General features: G+C 42.7%; 1 pseudogene; it reads right to left on the reverse strand.

Moving 5' to 3' along the window:
* Positions 1-127: 127 nt before the first annotated feature.
* Positions 128-1,431, reverse strand: LOC102755482 (annotated as a pseudogene).
* Positions 1,432-19,775: the final 18,344 nt, after the last annotated feature.

A 19,775-nucleotide genomic window follows, 5' to 3' on the forward strand; every position in this document is an offset into this window, starting at 1 on the left:
AAACCATTCTCGCTGAGTTTTCAGTGCTGGGGTTGAAAGAAATGATCGCCCACGACCATCCACCCTCCCTCTTCCTCCCTGTGCATCTCACAGCAGCAGAGGTCGACAGGGAGGTTGTCTCTGTTTTCTCTCATCGGGGAAATTACTTGGTGACCTGGGGAACGGCATGGGCAAGGCAGCCCACGTGGCCGGAGGTGGCCCTGCCACGGACATGCGGCCACCCTTTGTCATGTAGACCGAGAACTCCTTGGTCAGCCGCTCCACCTGCTCGGGCTTCAGTGCTGTGAAACAAAACATGCCGGCCTGGTGGGGGATGTGGGAGGGGCCCTCCTTCCTGAGGTTGGAGACCAGCTGGGTCCGCATGCTAATGATGTGGTCGGCCATGCCTTTCACTTCCTGCAACCGCTGCGCTCACAGATCCGGGCTGTTCTGAACAGTGGAGGCGATCCGGGCCTGGTTGACAGGAGGATTGGAACACATGGGGCGAATCAAGAGCTTCAACTGTGACTCCACCTTTTTGGCCTCATCGGCACTTTTGCAGACCACAGTGAAGGCTCCCACACACTCACCATATAAGCGCATGTTCTTGGCATAGGACTGGCAGAGGCAAACGTTAATGCCCTGTTGGATGAAGCGGGGCACAGCCCGGGCATCCTTGTTTCCATCGCCGCTGGCAAAGCCTTGGTAGGCCATGTCAAAGAACGCAAAGGGATTGTTTTCCTTCACCATGGAGGCTATCTCCTTCCACTGCCAGGGCGAGGGTCCACTCCCGTGGGGTGGTGGGCACAGGCGAGGAGGACACTTTGCTGTGGCATTTTTGAAATGTCCTCCATGGGCCTGTAAAGTCAAAGCCGCACGTCTTGGGGTCATAGTAGCGATAGCCCTGCAGCTGTGTGCCAGCATTCCTGAAGATGGGCGTGTGATTCCCCCAGGAATCTCGACTGAACTTGAAAAATCTTTGCAGGAAACTGGCTCTGATCCTTAAGGCCCCGGTTCCAGAAACGGTCTGCACGGTGACATACCGGCCACTTTTCAGCACTTCGCTGTTCTCGCCCAGGGCCAGCTCGGCAGACGCCTTACAAAACTTGGCCAGTCCCCATGGGCAGGTTTTCCTTGTCCAGAGTTTTTGCAGCAATCTGGGCCTCTGCCTCCAGATCCTAGGGAGCACGTAAGGCTTCCCATGATCGTCCCGCTAGGCAACAACTCCCAGATTCACGTTTTTGCTGTTGGTGTCTCTTTCAAAGGCTTCGGTGACTCCCAGGATGGGATCTGGGGGACCCACCTCCACATGGGCCCACCAGGAGCTGGCTCGGGCAGAAGCCATGCCTGCGAGGCCTGGGTGGAAGGCGGTGGTGGCCCAGGACAGGACGCGGCTGGAGTGCAGCAAGGCCATGGTGGGCACGCGGGCAGTGGAAGCTGAAGGTCGGAGCAAGGGCGGTCTCTCTCTCTCTCTCTCTCTCTCTCTCTCTCTCTCTTTTAAAGGCAAAATCTATTAGGTCCTTATTAAGGTTAAATGAGACTCTTGGTAAAGCCTTTGGCACACTGACTGGCATGTAGATTTCTGTAGCTATTGGTGCTGAGTAGGACAGTCAGAGGCCTGCACACGAGCATGCCGTACCTCATGGCCCTCGGGAAGATGGAAGGGCTTTCCAGAGCGAGGCCTTGAAAACTGAGTTTCTTGTAGTTGGTTGAGGAAAGAGGAGGGATGCGAAGGAGAAGACCTGGGGAAGGTGGCTGAGGAGGCTGCGGGAATTCAGCTGGGGGTGAAAAGGCTTATGGGCTACATAAGAGCTGTGTTTAAATACTGTGCTTGGGCATTTGACAACAACAAAAGAGAGTAGACTTATTTTACTGCTACCTGGAAAATATCCAAACCCAAGTGGAAATGACAAAATGACATTCTTCTCAATATTTGAATGAACTTGTGAGCAATAAGGATTTCCTTAATTTTTTTCGCGGATGATATGGCTCGTCTCTGCACACCACTGCCTGTCAAAACACACCGCCTTCTTTATGGGCGGTCTGTTTCACATCCATGTTCCCTTTACCTTTGTCAAGAGAAACCTGAGTATTTTCAGGAATCAGTGGGCCCTAAACTTTAAGGGGAGACTGCGCTTTCCCCCAGCCCCAGAGTTATAACTCAGGATTACTTTGAGCCAACATGATAAGCATTGCCCTTGTCACTGATTAAGGTTAGGGGTGGACAGCCACACAGTTCTTGCCAATGAGATGAGAGAGCAAGGCCTTAGGAAATGTTTTCCTGATCTGTTCAAGAGATACATGAGGAAAGTGAGGGCTCTCCCTTTCCCTCTCCCAGCTGTGAAACCACTGTATGCAGATGGGATGCCTGAAGATGTGGCTTCACCCTTAAAATAGTCCAGTATGAACAATGGAATGTGAGTGACAACAGGGGAAATGAAGAGGCCAGTTAGGTTGCTGTATTCAGGTAGATGATGGGGACTTGGAACAGCCAAACCCAAGGATGAATGAATTAAGGGAACAAATAACAAAAAACAATTAGAGTGAGACAGGCCCAAGATAAAAGTAAGATAAGCACAAGATAGAAATAAAGCTAATCCCCCTCTTCTAGGAACAAGATAGATACAGAGACAAATGGTGGCGGGGGTGGGGGGCGGGGTAGAGAGCAACCAAAGGACTTGTATGCATGCATATTAGCTTATCCAATGAACACAGGCACTGGGGTGGTGGGGGTTTTCCCCGGATGGGAATGGCTGGCGGGGGGGTCAATCTGGGAAAAAGAAGACATATGTAAAACTTTACACAATAATAATAATAATAATAATAATAAAATGCTTAGTGAAAAAAGATAGAAGTAAAGCAGTAAAGCTAACCAAAGAATAATCCCAAACTCCCCTATCTGCTCATTTTGATGCATCCGGATATTAAAGCTGGAAACGCTGATGAATGTTCTACTGAAACCCTCCCCCAAGATTCTCCCTGAAGAAGAGAGAGAAAAACCCTCAAGGCAAAGGGTACCAGCCCTGGCTCGTCCTGGAGCGTGCCCATGCCTGTTCTCCTGCGTGAACATTTTACTTCCTCCTAAACTCTAAGGGTCCCCATGAGGCTTGCAACCAGGGCAACATCTGTCAGTGGCAGCTCCTCTGTGGCTAACACCCTGAAACTGTCTCCAAGGCCCCCTTTTCTCTGACTTTCTAGTGAGCTAACAGCTGCCCTGCCCTGGCTCACTTCTTTCCTATAACACTTCCAGGGAGCCAAAGCAGGGCACCACCTGGGCTCTCCTACCCTAAGTCCTTCCTTTGTCTCACTGTCCCCAGCTTTAATAAGCATACTCTCAAAATCACCTGGACTCCTTGTATGAAGTCTTTCCGGCACAAAGTCAAGAACCCACATACTACCAGCCGGTCCAAGGCAGACCCATAAAACCCAGTCTCTGTCCAGTGATGCTTCGGTAGTTTGAAAATGTTTGTTGCCTCTGTTTTTCTGGTGCCCTAATGATGTATTTAATCTGCCTTTGGATAATCCAGTTTTAACTGAGCACCTACTATGCAAAGCTCTGTGCTTCGTGTTGGATGATGCAATAGGGTGACATGGCAATGAATGAGTGGGGAGCTTCTTAGTTAGGTCACCAGAAAAGGACTTTCTGAGGAGGGACTTTTTAAATTAAAACCCAAATAATAAGGAGAAGCAAGCTATGCAAAGATGAGTGAAAGGAGCAATCCTATGTAACTACAGAACCAGCTCAAAAAGGCTCTATCCTGCTTCTAACAAGATAGTGGGTTGCTTCTCTGATATATCAGACCACAAGTGCGAGACATGCAGCTGAAACCTGAGCAGAGGAGAGAATTTTGACCTCTGGCTGCACCTGGAACCAAAGTCTCACCACCTGCCACCCCCTCCACCCACCCCTCCCTTCCCCCATAGAACCGAAGGACCAGGACATGACCAGAACGGGAACTCTGGAACCCTTTTGAAGCAAATGGTCCATTGTCCAAGAAGATGGTGCTGAAGCACCTTACCATTTCTTGTAAATGTCCAAATTCCAAAGCTTCCAATCAAAACCTGCCTGGCCAGCACTTTCACATTCCAGCCTGTTCCCCCTAACCCCTTAGACTCACCCCAAACTTTGGATGGGGGAGACAGATTTTAGGAGGATCTCCTGTCTCCTCACTGGCGACCCACAAATATAATAAAGGCTCTTTCTTTATCTTGAAAGCCAGTGCCATTGTTTCAGCTTCTGTGAGTACTAGGCAGCAGGCCCTTGCTCAGCAACGCCAGGAAGAGGAAGTCAAAAAGAAACAGGACCCTGGATGTCAAGTAGTTCCCCAGCTAGTCAAGGAGACTGACAAAAACCAGCTGATTGTAACACAATGGCTTCCTGTTGTACCAGCCCGAGAGCAGTGTCCTGAGAACCCAGAGGAAGGGGGTAATTAATCAGAACGAAGATTGTGCAAGGGCTGTGTCAAGCACGGTCTACAAAAATGTAGAGCAGCACTGTGAAGATTTTAGTCCTGTCTTCAGATTGCTGGGCTCCATCCACACTCATCGGGATTTCTGAGTGGGCTGCCTGGAAGTCTATGCGTTTAACAAGCACTCTACTGAGGGGAAGAAATTTTGGAACCCTCTGGTTTAGAGAAGAGGCCTTGGAATTGGAAAGATGCCTCAGACACATGGCTTAAGTCTCACTTTCCTCCTCTGTCAAAGGAGAGTAATAATACAGTCGTTCTCAGTGGGTAACTCTGAAGATTGAATGAGATAGTGCTTGTGAAGTGTCATCTGTTATGGCTATTGTAGGAAGAGTACAACTTCGATCGTAACCGAGTAGAGAACTGATCGTGTGTCCCAGAGCTCACTTCACATACCCCAGAATCTTACCTCACAGGGGAAAGGACAGTGGCAAGGTCACAGCTGCTGGGCCAAGAGAGGGAGACTGGAAAAGCATCAGTCAAGGCTGGGCGGAGGCCAGTTTGCACTGGGGAGAAAGAACAGTGAACAGCTGCGAAGTTGTCAAAAGTTTGTAGGAAACAGCTGGCTCTGCCTCTTCATTGTTCTTCTTTTCTGTTTTTGCATTTCCTTCTTTCACATGAGAATTGTTGTTTGTCGTTCCCTCCCTGAGACCCAAGGCTAACCCTTGGCTAAATTGAGAGTCATCTTATTTAAAGAAGAAAACCCCATGTGAATGCCAAGTGTAATTGAAAAATACAAATTAAAAAAAATTTTTTTTTAAAAGAGAATCCAGGTGTAAACAATGATATAATGAAGCCACTTTATAATGGAGCTGGAGCTGCCATGTCAGAGAAACTGGAACGTTTAAAACAAAGTAAAATAACCTTTGGACTGGGCCTAAGCAGCCTTCTTCCTCAAGAACTGTTGGCAAAGCCAGCAGAAAAACAGTTATTATGACGACTAGATTGATGGCCACTGGGCTGAAAATTTAAAACATTGTTTAGAACTAGCATCACTATGTTATGTTATCTGCAGCAATAGAATGATCTTCCTTCTCATGATGTAACTGTTCCCATTCCCATAAATACCCACTGCTTGTGCCTCCTAATCGGAACATTATTTGGGTTTCTGCCTAAATTACTGATTTATGAATAGTTATTCTTTGATCTCAAATAAATGCTTGTTTGCCTGTCACTTTGAAAGGCCCTTTTCTTTTTAGGTTAGCACAGAGAAGTTAGTTTGGCAGAGGGAGGTCAGAGCTGAGAAATAATGGATCGACTCATATCGTTTCAACAACACATGCAGCCTGAAAATTGCTGCCAGCAATTGGCAAGCTCACCCCCTTCCAACTGATTTAATAAAACTGATGCTAGTGATGCAGTGATTATCAACATCCCCCACCTCTCCCTGCCCTTAACTGCAGTGATGTATCACATAATGTCAAGGATGGATGGTCCCATAAGTTTATAAAGAAGCATAAAAATTCCAATCACCGCCCTAGCCAGTTTGGCTCAGTGGATAGAGAGTTGGCCTGTGGACTGAAGGGTCCCAGGTTCGATTCCAGTTAAGGGCCTGTATCTTGGTTGCGGGCACATCCCCAGTGTGGGGGGATGCAGGAAGCAGCTGATTGGTGTTTCTGACTCTCTATCCCTCTCCCTTCCTCTCTGTAAAAATATCAATAAAATATATATTTTTTAAAAAGTCCAATAACCAAGTGACGTAGTAGCCACTTTCGTAAAGTCACAGGGCAACACACTTGTCCGGATGTTGGTATCAACAAATCTACTGCGCTGCCAGTCTTATTAAAAAAAAATGTATAACACATACAATGATGTATAGAACATAATATTTGATAATGATAATAAATGACTATGTTACTGTTTTATGTATTTGCTATACTTTACATTTTATTATTATTTTAGCGTGTGCTCTTTCTACTTATGAAAAAAAGGTTTGCTGTGAAACTGTATTCTGTTACACAGCAAGCAGCCTCGTACATCTGGAGCTCCCCATGTCTCTACCTTGCATAATTCCCCTTGTGCTTGACTTAATCTTATGTTACTTTGTATAGTAACGTGCTCTACAGGTTTGTAGTCTAGGAGCAATAGGCTATACCATACAGCCAAGGTGTGTAAGAGGCTACTCCTTTTGGGGGATGATTTATTTTAAGCTCCACCTTCCTTCTATAGTTCTGTTAGCTACAGATAGTTTCTCAATATGGAAGTGAGAAGGGGATGGGTTCCTGGAGTCATGGCACACTAAGGTGGGCATCGTTCACCAGGTAGTCAAGACTGCCTGGGAGTGGAGTGAGAGAAGAGAGAACAAGGACAGGACAGGTGTATCATTAAAGAAAATGGTGAGCCCACTGGTGTGTCCCATGAAAATGAAGACTTGGTGAAGGGAGATGCAAGCAGCCTATTGATTTCCCAGAATATTTCAGACCATGAATAACAAGTAGAGAATTTGGAGGTTCTTGACAATGTGGTACCTTTAAAGGGTTTGAGTAAATAAAATTACTCACTCTGATCTATATTTTTAAATAACTTCATAAATCGGCTTTTACCCTTGCTCACCAGGGAACAGTAACATGGTTTGAAGATATAAAATAGTCTCAATGAAGACTTCAGAAACCGAATATAAGGCTCTTCCCAGCGAGGCACATGTGTTCAAAACCACAGTTTATTTAGAGACTGACTGAAATTCTGACTTTACCAATGAAAGTAAATTGCAAAGATCTGACTGTAGCACAGGTGTGGAACTCCAAGTTATTTTAGGTTTTGTATATTTTAATTCATTAACAAAGAAACATTGGAGTGGAGTAGATATCTTTTGGGCTGTTATTAAATCACTTAATAAAAAAAATAAAGATTAAAGTATCACTTTCTACATTTATGTGTGCAAGTGTATGCTTATTAAAAGATGAATTTTTGTCCAGTGATTTTGGATCAAGACAGTGAACAAAATATGCAATTTGTCTATATATTTGTCTGAAGAAATGAAAACCCTATTTATACTAACCACTTTATACCTAACACAGATGAACAACAAAATTGCATTCTCCTTTTTATGTGGCTATTATGTTGTGGATTTTTTGAATTGTAGAATATTAAAATCAAAAGGATCTAGTTGAGCCCCTAACAACCTATGTGATCTTAGATAACTCAATGTCTAAATCTTAGATTCCTTATATGCAAAATGGAGCATATGACGGGTGCTTGACAGAACTGCCTCTTTTTCTAATGCTGTGTTCATAGTAAGGAAGTAGTATTAGTGGGGCCCAGAGCACACCTGCATGTCATGTGACCTTGGAAAACTCTGAGGAGACACTAACTTGTTGAACCTCAGTTTCTCCACTTACAAAATGGTGATATGAAAGCCTGCCTTTGTAAAGCTGTTGTGAGAGTAAATCAGATGATACCTAGAAAGAGCACTATATATATGTGTGTATGTGTATTTATGAGTGTATGATATATATATTTGTAATCCTACATCATAAAAGGCTAATATGCAAATTGTCCCCTCAGGGAGGGGAGTTTGACCAGGGGGTAGGGTCAGCCGGCCAACCACCTGTGGCCCCACCCTCCATCGGCCCCCACCAACTGCCTGCAGCCCCTCCCCCTGACCAGCCCTGCCCCTGATTGGCCCTGATTGGAGGGGGCCAGCTGAAATCCACCTGCACATGAATTCATGCATTGGGCCTCTAGTATATAATATACATGATATATAACACATACATGATATATGTGTAACATACATATCCTATACAATAGAGGTAATATGCAAATTAACCCTCACTCCATAATGCTGTCACAAGATGGCAGCATGCACAGCGGGGGGCGGGGCTGGTGGCTGCTCCGTGCAGCTTCCGCCAGGGTTCCTGCAGCCCCACAGGGGTGCGTTGCATGGCTTCTGTCGGGGGATTATGCATGGCTTCTGTCCGTGGCAGGGGAACAGGAGCGGAGGAGGTGGTGCCACAGCCTGGGGAGCCAGAGAGGAGGAGGCGGTAATTGCCACAGTGGGATCCGGAGGGGAGGAGGCGGGGGAGCAGAAGCAGAGGAGGTGGGGCCACCATGGGAGCAGAGGAGGCAGGGCCTCCTTGGGTGTTAGAGCAGAGGTGGAGGGGGAGCGGAAGTGGAGGAAGCAGGGTGGCCGCAGGAACTGGAGTAAAGGAGGCAGGGCTTCCTCTGCTCCCACAGCGGTGCCGGGTGAGCTGCAGTTCAGAAGCCTCCGGGAGTGGTGGCACCAGGCGATCCAGTGCTGCATCCAGTCCCTGAGGCATGCCCGCCAGTGCCGCGATGCCAACTGCCCACAGTCATCCTGCCAGAAGATGAGGTGGGTTGTACAGCACACCAAGGGCTGCCAGCGCAAGACCAATGGAGTTTTCAGAGTGTGCAAGCAGTTCATGACCCTTTGCTGCTGCCATGCCAAACACTGGCAAGAAACACATGCCCCATTCCCTACAACCTCAACATCAAGCAGAAGCTCCGCCAGCGGAAGACACAGCACCGCCGGCAGCACACGTAGCTCAGGCGCCAGTGGATGCCACCATCAACACCCGCACTGTGCCTCAGCAGATTCTGCCTTCTCCTCCTTCAGCACCACTCAGGCCCCCCAGCACACCCTGGACACCACAGCCCCTGACTCTGCCCCAGACCTTGCCTGTGAGCATGTCACTAGCCAGCATCTCCAGCATGGGCAGCAGCAGCAGCAGCAGCAGCATCTGTACTGGGTGAGCACCCACAATGGTGTGCCCCTGAGGCACAGTGACTCTCAAGAGCCAGGTGGCCCTCGTGGGCCTGAAGGTGACCCAACTAGATCAGTGGGCCTATTATTCTGCCCTCTGACCCCCAGCAGTGGCGGCCAGCACCCATCCCCCAGCAACAGCCAATGTGAGGCATGCCTAGACCCATGATGTCTATGCAGACCCAAGGTGCAGCCACCTCAGAGCATCTCTCCAGGTGCCCTGCAAGACCTGTTGAGGACCCTGAAGTCTCCCAGCTTTCCCAGCAGCAGCACACACTCAACATCCTCAAGTCAAACCCTCAGCTGATGGCAGCTCTCATCAAATAGTGGCCAGCCAGCCCGGCCTTCAGCTGAATCTGAATGCCATGCAAGCCAGCAGGCCACGACCTGCTGACCCTCCACAGCATCAAGCAATGGGAGGCCTGAACCCCCAGGGCGAAGCCTTGAACATCATGAACTTGAGGTGCAACCCCAGCATGGCGAGTATGAACTAAAGTACAGAGAGATGCCATGGAGCAGCAGCAGCGGCAGCAACATTGCGAGAGGCATGTCTGACTGCCTGTGGAATCAGGCCTAAACTGGCAGTCAGACATGCTCTGAGGGGTCCCAGATTGGATACGGTGCAGGCTGGGCTAAGGGACACCCCTCCAGTGTGCAAATTTTGTGCACCAGGCCTCTAGTAGTATATATAACATACATATATATCATGGTGTATATATCACATACATGATATATCCTATATAATAAAAGGCTAATATGCAAATAGACCAAACTGCACAACAACTGAACAACTGAACACCTGGTTATTATGATGTGTACTGACCAACAGGGGACACACGTGGAACATGGTGGGCGTCAGCCGCAGCAGGATGGGCGCAGAACATGGCAGACGTTGGCAGCAGGCAATAGAGCATGGAACATGGCGGGCCTTGGCCGCGGTGGGATGGTGGAGCAGGTGAGCGGGAGTGCCAGACCAAGGCGGGGCACCGGTTGCTATCATTGGGGTGAGCCTCTGGTGGTTACTGAAAATTCTTTGCTCCCATGTGCCATGCTCCTGCCCCACTCTCACATTCACTGCTGGTGCCAGAGCCACTGCTTGCATCTGCTGTCAGCGCCCAATGCTTGGTGTCATCAGTGGGTGTGAACAGTAGCTGCCAGCCCCGATCACCCCTCAGGGCTTCTCCACCTCACCCTGCTCCTGAGGGGTGATCAGGGCCGGCAACTGCCAGCTCGCACCTGCTACCAGTGCCAGTGCTGGCCCCAATAGCTTCACACCATCAGTGGCTGCGAGCAGGGCCGGCACTATCAGTGTATGGGAGTGGTGGCTGTGGGAGCAGGGCTACTGACAGACAGGGGACTGAGGTCCCTGGCAGGAGGGGTTGGGGAGGGGATGGAGGATGGGCCGAGATCCACTCCTGTGTCCACTGCATCCTAAGGGCCCTCAGTTCCTTTCAAGGTGCATGAATTTATGCACTGGGCCTGTAGTATAACTATAAGATTGATTGGGACAAAAAGACCCCAAAATATGTTATAACACATATGAATTTGATTGGTTGTTTCAGATTCCACATCAATAACCAAGTCAAGTTTTGTATAGTAGCAAAGAATAATATCCTTAGTTATTTGAAAAGATTATTAATATACCTCTTCTTTTTTGATTATTCATCTGTGTAAGGCTAGAGTTTCTTCATTTATTTCAATCAAAACAATATACAGAAACAGATTGAAGGCAAGTGCAGATAGGAGAATTCAGTGTCCATTAAACTAAACTTGAGGTTTAATTAATCAATTAATTAATTTTTCAGATATGATTTACAAAATATTTTTTATTTTTATTCATTTTATTGTTTAAAGTATTACACATAGTAGTACATATATCTCCCTTTTTCCCCCCATTGACCTTCCCCCAGCCTCCCCTACCCCCTGTTGCATGCCTCATGAGGTTTAATTTAATAGACAACTGAATATAAACAATTTCATTCTTCCCATAGCCTTTCTGTTTTCCTTTTGGAAAGGATTGTATAGGGATTCAGAGTAAGTCACACCATGATGTGTCTCTGTAATATATAGAATATATTAAGCTAAAGGCAACCAAAACTTTGAAGGCTCAAGAGAAACTTCAGCCCCCCACTTCTCTCTTAACTACCTATAAAAATTTGTATTAGGGGCCTTGCCAAGAATAAAAGATAATCAGAGATAAACTTTTATTAACCTATCCATATGCCAGTACAAATAAGTAATTACTCAAAACCTGCTCTTCTTAGCATCCTGTACTGACTCTCTGAAGCCCTAGAGAGTCAGAATATCGTATATACTTCATTTTTTATTTCTGTCTCTAAACCTTTTATGTATGGGTTTATGAATCTCTCATGTATGTGGGGTTCCTATTTGTACAAATGTTATCAAGTTGGGTTATTTTCTCTTGTTAGTCTGTGTCCTATAGGTTCAATGATTAAACCAGCCAAAAGAACAGAGGAACATAGAGGAAAGTTTTTTTCCTCCACCACAATAGATATTTTTCATTACTTTACATTATGATAACCTGTAATGGGCTAATTTTTGTTGTTTTAGACAAGTTAATAAATATATGTAAATATTTTAAACTTTTGTCATTTTTCTAATATGGTAAATTTAAAAATCATAATAATACATTAGTCTTAAATTTAATTAGAGTGAGTGACTGGAAAATGTTCATATTCTTTTTAAAGACCCACTTTTTGAAAGTGACTTTGGGAAAGTTATTTAAACTGGAATTTCAGCAATTCAAATGGTTTCTGAATTAAACTCAATGTCCTGGAAGCTATACAGGCTGTTTTTTTATGAATACATCAATGTGTAGGAATTCCGGTTGTTGCTTTATATAACTTGAATTACCATAAGGCCTTTCACCTTGAAGACTTCTCTTTAGTGATTTGCATACCCTTGCCTGTGTCTGTGATTATAATGACAAGGCTCTAACTTCTCAAAGCATTTTTTTTCTTTCTTTATTTTTGGACATTTTTATAAATTTTTAAAAAAATCTTAGGAATAGTGTGTAAATGGTAACTAAAATCCATTCACAACAAGCACTTATAAACATCCTGGTTTTAAAAATCAAGAAGCTGGATCCCAAAATGGCAGCGGAGTAAATAGAAGCTACACTGACATTCTCCCTGGACCAAACTGGAAATACAACTAAAATACAGAAGAACTACCTTGAATAATCAACTGAGAACTAGCTGGAAAGAATCCTGATAAGGACAGAAAGCGGAGATTGCATAGAGACTGGTAGGCAGTGTAAAGATGTGAAAGGGCTGGCCGGGCTCTCACAGACAGCAGCTGATATCCAGGAGGGATATATCAGTTGTGGGAGGTTCCCACTGAGAACTCAGGGGCTAAACCCAAAATTGGGGTTCCCAGCCTAGAGCACCAGAACTGAGGAAGGTCCCCACATAATATCTGGCTGTGAAAAGCAGCAGGGTTGCTGTCTGCCAGGGAGAGAGAGATGGAAATGTAGGCATCTTCTTAAAGGGACAATGCACAAAATTTCGTGTGCAGCCACTCACCTTGGGCTCTGACACAGAGAGGGCAAAGTGGATAGGAGCTGTGTGAGGAGAGTCCAGGCTTGGGGGCTCTGGAGTTGGAGCTCAGAGAGCAGCCACCCTAGTTTCCTGTGCTGAGTCATTCCCTCATATTTCAGAGCAAATCCTTCTGTCATGGATCTTTGCTATTCAGGTGATTGTGGCTGGGGAAAAGGTAGTTGCTATAACCTGTTGGAAGACCTCCTGCCTCACCCTGTGGTTGATAGACTGTCAATAATCAAGGCTGATAACAATCAGACTGGAGGCAGAGGAGAATTTCTGGAAGCTTTGAGTCTTTGTCTAATCTCCTTCTGGGCATGGAATTAAGAAAAGCAGACCATGGAATTAAGGTGCACATCTTGGCCCTTTTCTAAGGAACCAACCCTGAGAAGAGAGAGCCACAAGTGGATTATTGATAGGTCCAAACGGTACTGACATTGTTCCGCACTAGAGATTGGAAATGCAGCAGATATATCTAATACACACAGACAAACCCAAACAGGCAGCCAAAATGTGGATACACACACACACACATACACACACACACACACACACAAAGCCCCAAATGAAAGAATAAGATAATTCTCTAGAAGAAGAGCTAAATGAAATGGTGATAAGAAATTTATCAGACATAGAGTTCGGATAATGATGGCAAAGATGTTCAACAGTATGAGAAAAGATATGGTAACTATGAAGAATGAACTATTTAAACCTACAACTTAAAGTATTAGAAAGAGAACAACAAGAAAAGCCCAGGATAAGTAGAAAGAAGAAAATAATAAAGATTAGTATAGAAGCAAATGACATAGAGGCTAAAAAACAATACAAAAAAAATCAATGAAATCAAGAGCTAGTCTTTGACAAGATAAAGAAGATTGATGAACCATTAGCCAGACTCTTCAAGAAACAAAGGGAGAGGACCCAAGTAAATAAAGTCAGAAACAAAAGCAGAGGAGTAACAACTGACACCACAGAAATACAAAGGATTGTTAAAAAAATAATAATTTGAACAACTATATGCCAACAAGCTGGACAATGTAGATGAAATGGACATATTCCTAGAAAAATACAATCTCCCAAAACTGAATCAGGAAGGATCAGAATACTTGCATAGGCCAATAAAAACAGATGAAATAGAAGCAGTAATCAAAAGTCTCCCAACACACAAAAGCTCTGGCCCTGATGGTTTCACAGGGGAGGTTTACCAAACATTCAAAGAAGAACTAACACCTAGCCTCCTCACTATTTCAAAAAATTTAAGAGGAAAAAATACTTCCAAACTCTAGAAGGCCAGCATTATCCCAATTCCAAATAAAGACACTATAAAGAAAGAGATTTACAGGCCAATATTCCTGATGAACATAAATGCTAAAATCTGCAACAAAATTTTAGCAAATCAAGCAACATATTAAAAAGATTATACACCATGACCAAGTGGGATTTATGCCAAGCATGCTAGGCTGGTACAATATTCAAAAATCAATAAATGTGATACATCATATTAAAAAATTGAAAGACAAAGTCACATGATCATATTAAAAGATGCAGAAAAAGCATTTGACAAAATCCAGCACCCATTTTTGATAAAAAAAAAAAACAACTTTCAGCAAACTGGAAATAGAAAGAGCATATCTCAACATAATAAAGGTCATGTATGACAATTACTAAAGAAATTAGGCAATGTAGCAGGATACAGAATAACCTCTAGAAATTAATGGCATTTTTATACACCAATAATGAATTCTCAGAAAGAGAAACTAAACAAACAATCCCATTTACCATTGCAACAAAAAATTTAAGATAGTTAGGAATAAACTTAACCAAGAAGGTGAAATACATGTACTTGGAAAACTATAGAATATTGAAAAAAGAGATAGAGGAAGATATAAACAAGTGGAAGTAAATACTGTGTTGGGAGAATTGGTAGCATTAACATAATTAAAATGTCCATATTATCTAAAGCAATTCACAGATTCAGTGCAATCCTATTAAAATACCAGTGGCATATTTCATAGACCTGGAAAAAATATTTCAAAAATTTATATGGAACTAAAAAAGATCCCAAATAGCTTCACTAATATTGATAAAGAATAACAAAGCTTGAGGGAATCGTAATACCAGATATGAAGTTATACTACAAAGACACTGTAATCAAAACAACCTGGTACTAGCACAGGGATAGGCATATAGATCAGTGGAACAGAACAGAGACCCAAGAAATTGACCCAAGGCATTACACTCAATTAATATTTGACAAGGGAAGCAAGAACATACAGTGGAGTCAAGGCAGTTTCTTCAATAAATGGTAATGGGAAAATTGGACAGGTACATGTAAAAAAATAAAACTATATCACAAACTTACACCATACACAAAAATAAACTCAAAATGGATAAAGGACTTAAATGTAAGATGGGAAACCATAAAAATACTAGAGGAATACAAAGACAGCAAAATCTCAAACATCTTTTGTAGCAGTATGTTTACGGATACCTCTCCTAGGGCAAAGGAAACTAAAGAGAAAATGAAAAAATAGGACTACCTAAAAATAAAAAAGCTTCTGCACAGCAAAAGAAACCATCAACAAAATGAAAAGGGAGCTACTGTGTGGGAGAACACACGTGGCAATGATACATCAGATAAAAAGTTAATATCCAAAATTTATCGGGAACTCATACTACTTTATAAGAGAATGACAAACAATCCAATTGAAAAATGGGCAAAGGACCTACACTTCTCCACAGGGGACATACAGATGGCCAAGAGACATATAAAAAAGTATTCTAAGTCACTGATCATCAGAGAGATGCAAATTAAAATAATGAGGTATCACCTCACACATGTCAGAATGGCTACCATCAACAAATGACAAGTGCTGGGTAGGATGTGGACATTCAGACTGGTGGTGGAAATTCAGACTGGTGCAGCCACTGTGGAAAACACTGTGGAGTTTCCCTAAAAAATTAAAAATGGAACTACCATTTGACCCAGTGATCCCATTTCTAGGAATATATCCTTAAAGACCAAAAATACCAATCAGAAAGAATGTATGCACCCCTCTGTTCATAGCAGCACAATTTACAATAGCTAAGATCTGGAAACAGCCCAGGTACCCATCAGTGGTTGAGTGGATAAAAAAGTTGTGGTACATTTTATACCGTGGAATACCATGGAGCAGTAAAAAAAAAGAAAGATCTCTTACCCTTTGAGACAGCATGGAGGGACTTGGAGAATAAGCTAAGTGAAATAAGACAGTCAGAAAAGGCAAGAATTACTCATATGTGGAATCTAATGAACAAAATAAACTGATGAGCAAAATAGATCCAGAGATATAGAAGCATGGAACAGACTGTGGACTCTCAGGGGGAATTTGGGGTTGGATTGCCAGGTGGGAAGAGATCAACCAAAGAACTTGTGTTCATATATGCATAACCCATGGACACAGACAATATGGTGGTAAATGTTTGGGGTGGAGGTGGTGGGGACTGGCTAGAAGAGGTTAATGGAGAGAAAAGGTGGACATATGTAATACTTTCGACAATAAAGATTTTTTTAAAAAAATCATTGCTAATTTGTATGTCAAGTAGTTTACCACCTTTGTTTTCTTCTAGGAATTTATGGTTTCAGGTCATACATTCAAGTCTTTAATCCATTTTGAGTAATTCTTGTGTATGGTGTTGTATAGTGGTCCAGTTTCATTATTTTGCATTTTACTGTCCAATTTTCCCAACATGGGGAAATATTAGTTTTCCAGTGTCACTCTATATATGGTGTGATTTAAGATCAATTGGGAGGGCTGCATCCCCGCTCGCCTTCTGTTCATGTTAGTCCATTATTAACAATGCATTCCTTCAGGTCAGGTCTCCTTAATCTTATCCTTACTGACATTTTGGGCCAGATAATTCTTTGTTGTGGAGGACTGTCCACATTGTAGGATGTTTAATGACATATTTGACCTCTACTCACTAGATGCCAGTAGATGTCAAATTGTAACAAATAAAATTATGTTTAGTCAATGGTAAATAGAACCATATCTGGTTGAGAATTACTGCTTTAAATCCAGAAATCCTCCTTTACACACACACTTCATTTTATTCTTCTTTCTCATCCTATTTTTCTTCTCCCTTTTCCCTTCTCCTTCCTCAGTAAATGCCATCATACTTTCCTCTTTATATTTAGCAACCATTCTCAGAAAAACAAGAATACTATTCTCTCAGAAAATATAACACATGAAGCCATTATTAGCCACTAATGACTAAGGGTAACCAACCACCTCATTTTGAAAAAGAGTGAAGAAGTTCCCAGGATGTGAAAATTTTCAATGTTAAAATTGGGGAAACCCTGGTCAAACCAGGGTGAGTTGGTCACTTCAACTTAGTGGATAACCCTTTTAACCTCTGGCCCTTATGGTTCAGTCTGTGGATAAAGTCTTATTCATAGAAGCACAGACCAAATATCTATCAATAATAAAAATGAAATTACATTCTTATTTTTGTGCTTTAAAAATGTGTTAAAGTTGATTCTTTAACCATCTTAACAACTCTTTTATCTTTTTTCCATTTTCCCCAATTATCTTATACCCACACTACTTCAGCTCCTTATTTCCCTAATTTTCCAAAATTCTCCTTTCTCGTTATTTTGGAAAAAAAAAAACCTTTTCTTTCTCATCCCACCTCTCAGATTCTGTCTTTATTTCCACCTTTCAACATAAACTCTGAGAACTGACTAGGCAGGAACAGAAAGGACACTTTCTGAGTGGGTGGATGTGTATTGCAGAAGAGAAACTAAGCTGTCTGAGTCACCAGTCACTTCAGTGCGGCAAGAAAAATCCCAGACTATTTGCATGTAATATCACATATGTATTAGTTTATGAGCTCCTTTAATAAGAATAGTTAGAAATGGAAGCAGGGGAATGAGAAAATCATAGCAGCTGAGTTTTGATGAGATGTAAAGATGGAGAAGAGAAGATTTATCCACATAGGGTTCTGCTCAGAGCAGCTGTGGGGAGGACCTGAGGAGGCCAGTGCTCAGTATTAGTTCTTGAGTATTTCTGAGCAAAGGGCAGAAATCAAGGTTAAGGTCAACAAAGGGGAATACAATTTTCTATTGCATAGCACTGGATAAAGGCAAAGTTCCTTCTCTTGGCTACACCCTCATCTTTAGTTCCTTTCTTCCATCATTGAGTCCCTTAAGGCGTAGTTACCGTTTGTCCAACTTTTGCTTTTCCTTCAAATGTTTTGAAGTCACTATACTGCCCACCACAAAATCTTTTCTTTAGCAAAAGAGTCCTAAAACATAAGACATAATTTCTGAAAGGAAAATATTAAACTATGAGGTCCTTGATACAAGAATAAATGCCCATGAAATGAAAACACCTCTCATGTATGCACTTTAGAAAAAGAGACAGAAGGAATTCTGGACTCCTACTCTGTGAACTTATTGTTTGGTTGCATTTCCTATACATAAAATGTTCCCTCGTGATTCATATTTTGAATGCCTAAATTCGGAATAATTAAAATCACTTCTTTAACTTGGGCAAAGGATCAAAGCATCTGAAAGACAAGGAAGGCACTGATTACAAACAAGGGCATCTATATCTATTATGGGATTCTGAATACTGCAGAATGCCTGAAGTTATTTTCATGCTTCAGGTTCATAGTGACTCAGCTCTTTCTTTGTCATAAATATCATTAAGAAAACTTGCCCTGGCTTTCCCAGAGGCAGATGATGCTTCTCATTTGATTAAATCTAATTTAATAAGTAAGAATGTAGTTGTTGATGAACTCCTGAGTAGATTGAATATGTGTTTTATCATAACATTTAGCATAAAAATTATTCTATCAACTCCTTAGCCATAATTTTCCTCTACAATCCTATGTTGAAATGTTCTAGAAATGCCCCTTTGATAAGGACTGCCTAATTTTGGTGGCAGAGATAAAGTTCAGGGTCTGGTAGGTTGGGCGTCTAGGAGCACCTCTCCCTGCATAGTCAGGAAAACAGAAACTCAAAGTGTAACCTGGGAAATTGTAACCCACTCCACCGTGCTGACATTGTTTCTGTAAATGCTGGCTGGCTAGTCTGCAGTTTGTAGATAAATAATATGTTTGTATAAGAATCCTAGGAACTAGCTTCGGAAGATACAGACTCTGACCTTCAGTCACCCTAGTTCCAGTTCCTGGAAATTTGCTGACCTTCAACCTAGAATCAAGATAACAAAGAACCAGGCTGTCAAAGACCAGGATGTCACACACTAGCCAGTGATGGCGAACCTATGACATGCATGTCAGAGGTGACATGCGAACTCATTTTTTTTTGGTTGATTTTTCTTTGTTAAATGGCATTTAAATATATAAAATAAATATCAAAATATAAATCTTTGTTTTACTATGGTTGCAAATATCAAAACATTTCTATATCCTGTTCCAAGGCTCTTTGATCTACCTTCTGAGCTCTTAGCTCTATCTTCTGAGGTTGTTCCTTTTCCATAAGGAAGGACCTATATTTAGAGCTCACAAGCTTTCTCTGATTGCTTCCTACCAGTAAAAAGTGAGGGTTCCAGAGGCTATTTGAGCAATCTCAGTTTCTTCAATCCAAGTGAGTGGTGATTTCAGAACTCTCTTAAACCTTTGTGGTTTTCTTATGAGTCTGACTTGAATCTATTTGGTTTAAGAAAAGCCAGAAGAAAGAAAAAAAAGTGGGGGGGGGAGAAAAGACAAGCTACACCCACGATTATTTTAAGAAAGAATTTTGTGAGCCTGTCAGGCTGGTGTGGAATAGCACCCTTAAAATTCTTAGCACCCTCCTTTTTTTAGTTGATAGGGTCTACTAGATATCATCTTAATTCTTTCAAATGCCTTAATAAAATTTTAATAGCTATACCTTGATTTTGGCCTCTTTCACTTAAGGATTTTTACCAGCTATAGGATTAGGGGTGATAAGCAGTTTTACTGTCTGTATATTCCCTCTAAATTCTTTCTTTGGCTTTTTTTTTTTCCCTCAGCAGTAAAACACTTCCAACATTTTGCCAGGAAATATTCATTAGAAATATA

The sequence above is a fragment of the Myotis davidii genome, unplaced genomic scaffold (genome assembly GCF_000327345.1).
Source record: "Myotis davidii unplaced genomic scaffold, ASM32734v1 scaffold1144, whole genome shotgun sequence".
NCBI lineage: Eukaryota > Metazoa > Chordata > Mammalia > Chiroptera > Vespertilionidae > Myotis > Myotis davidii.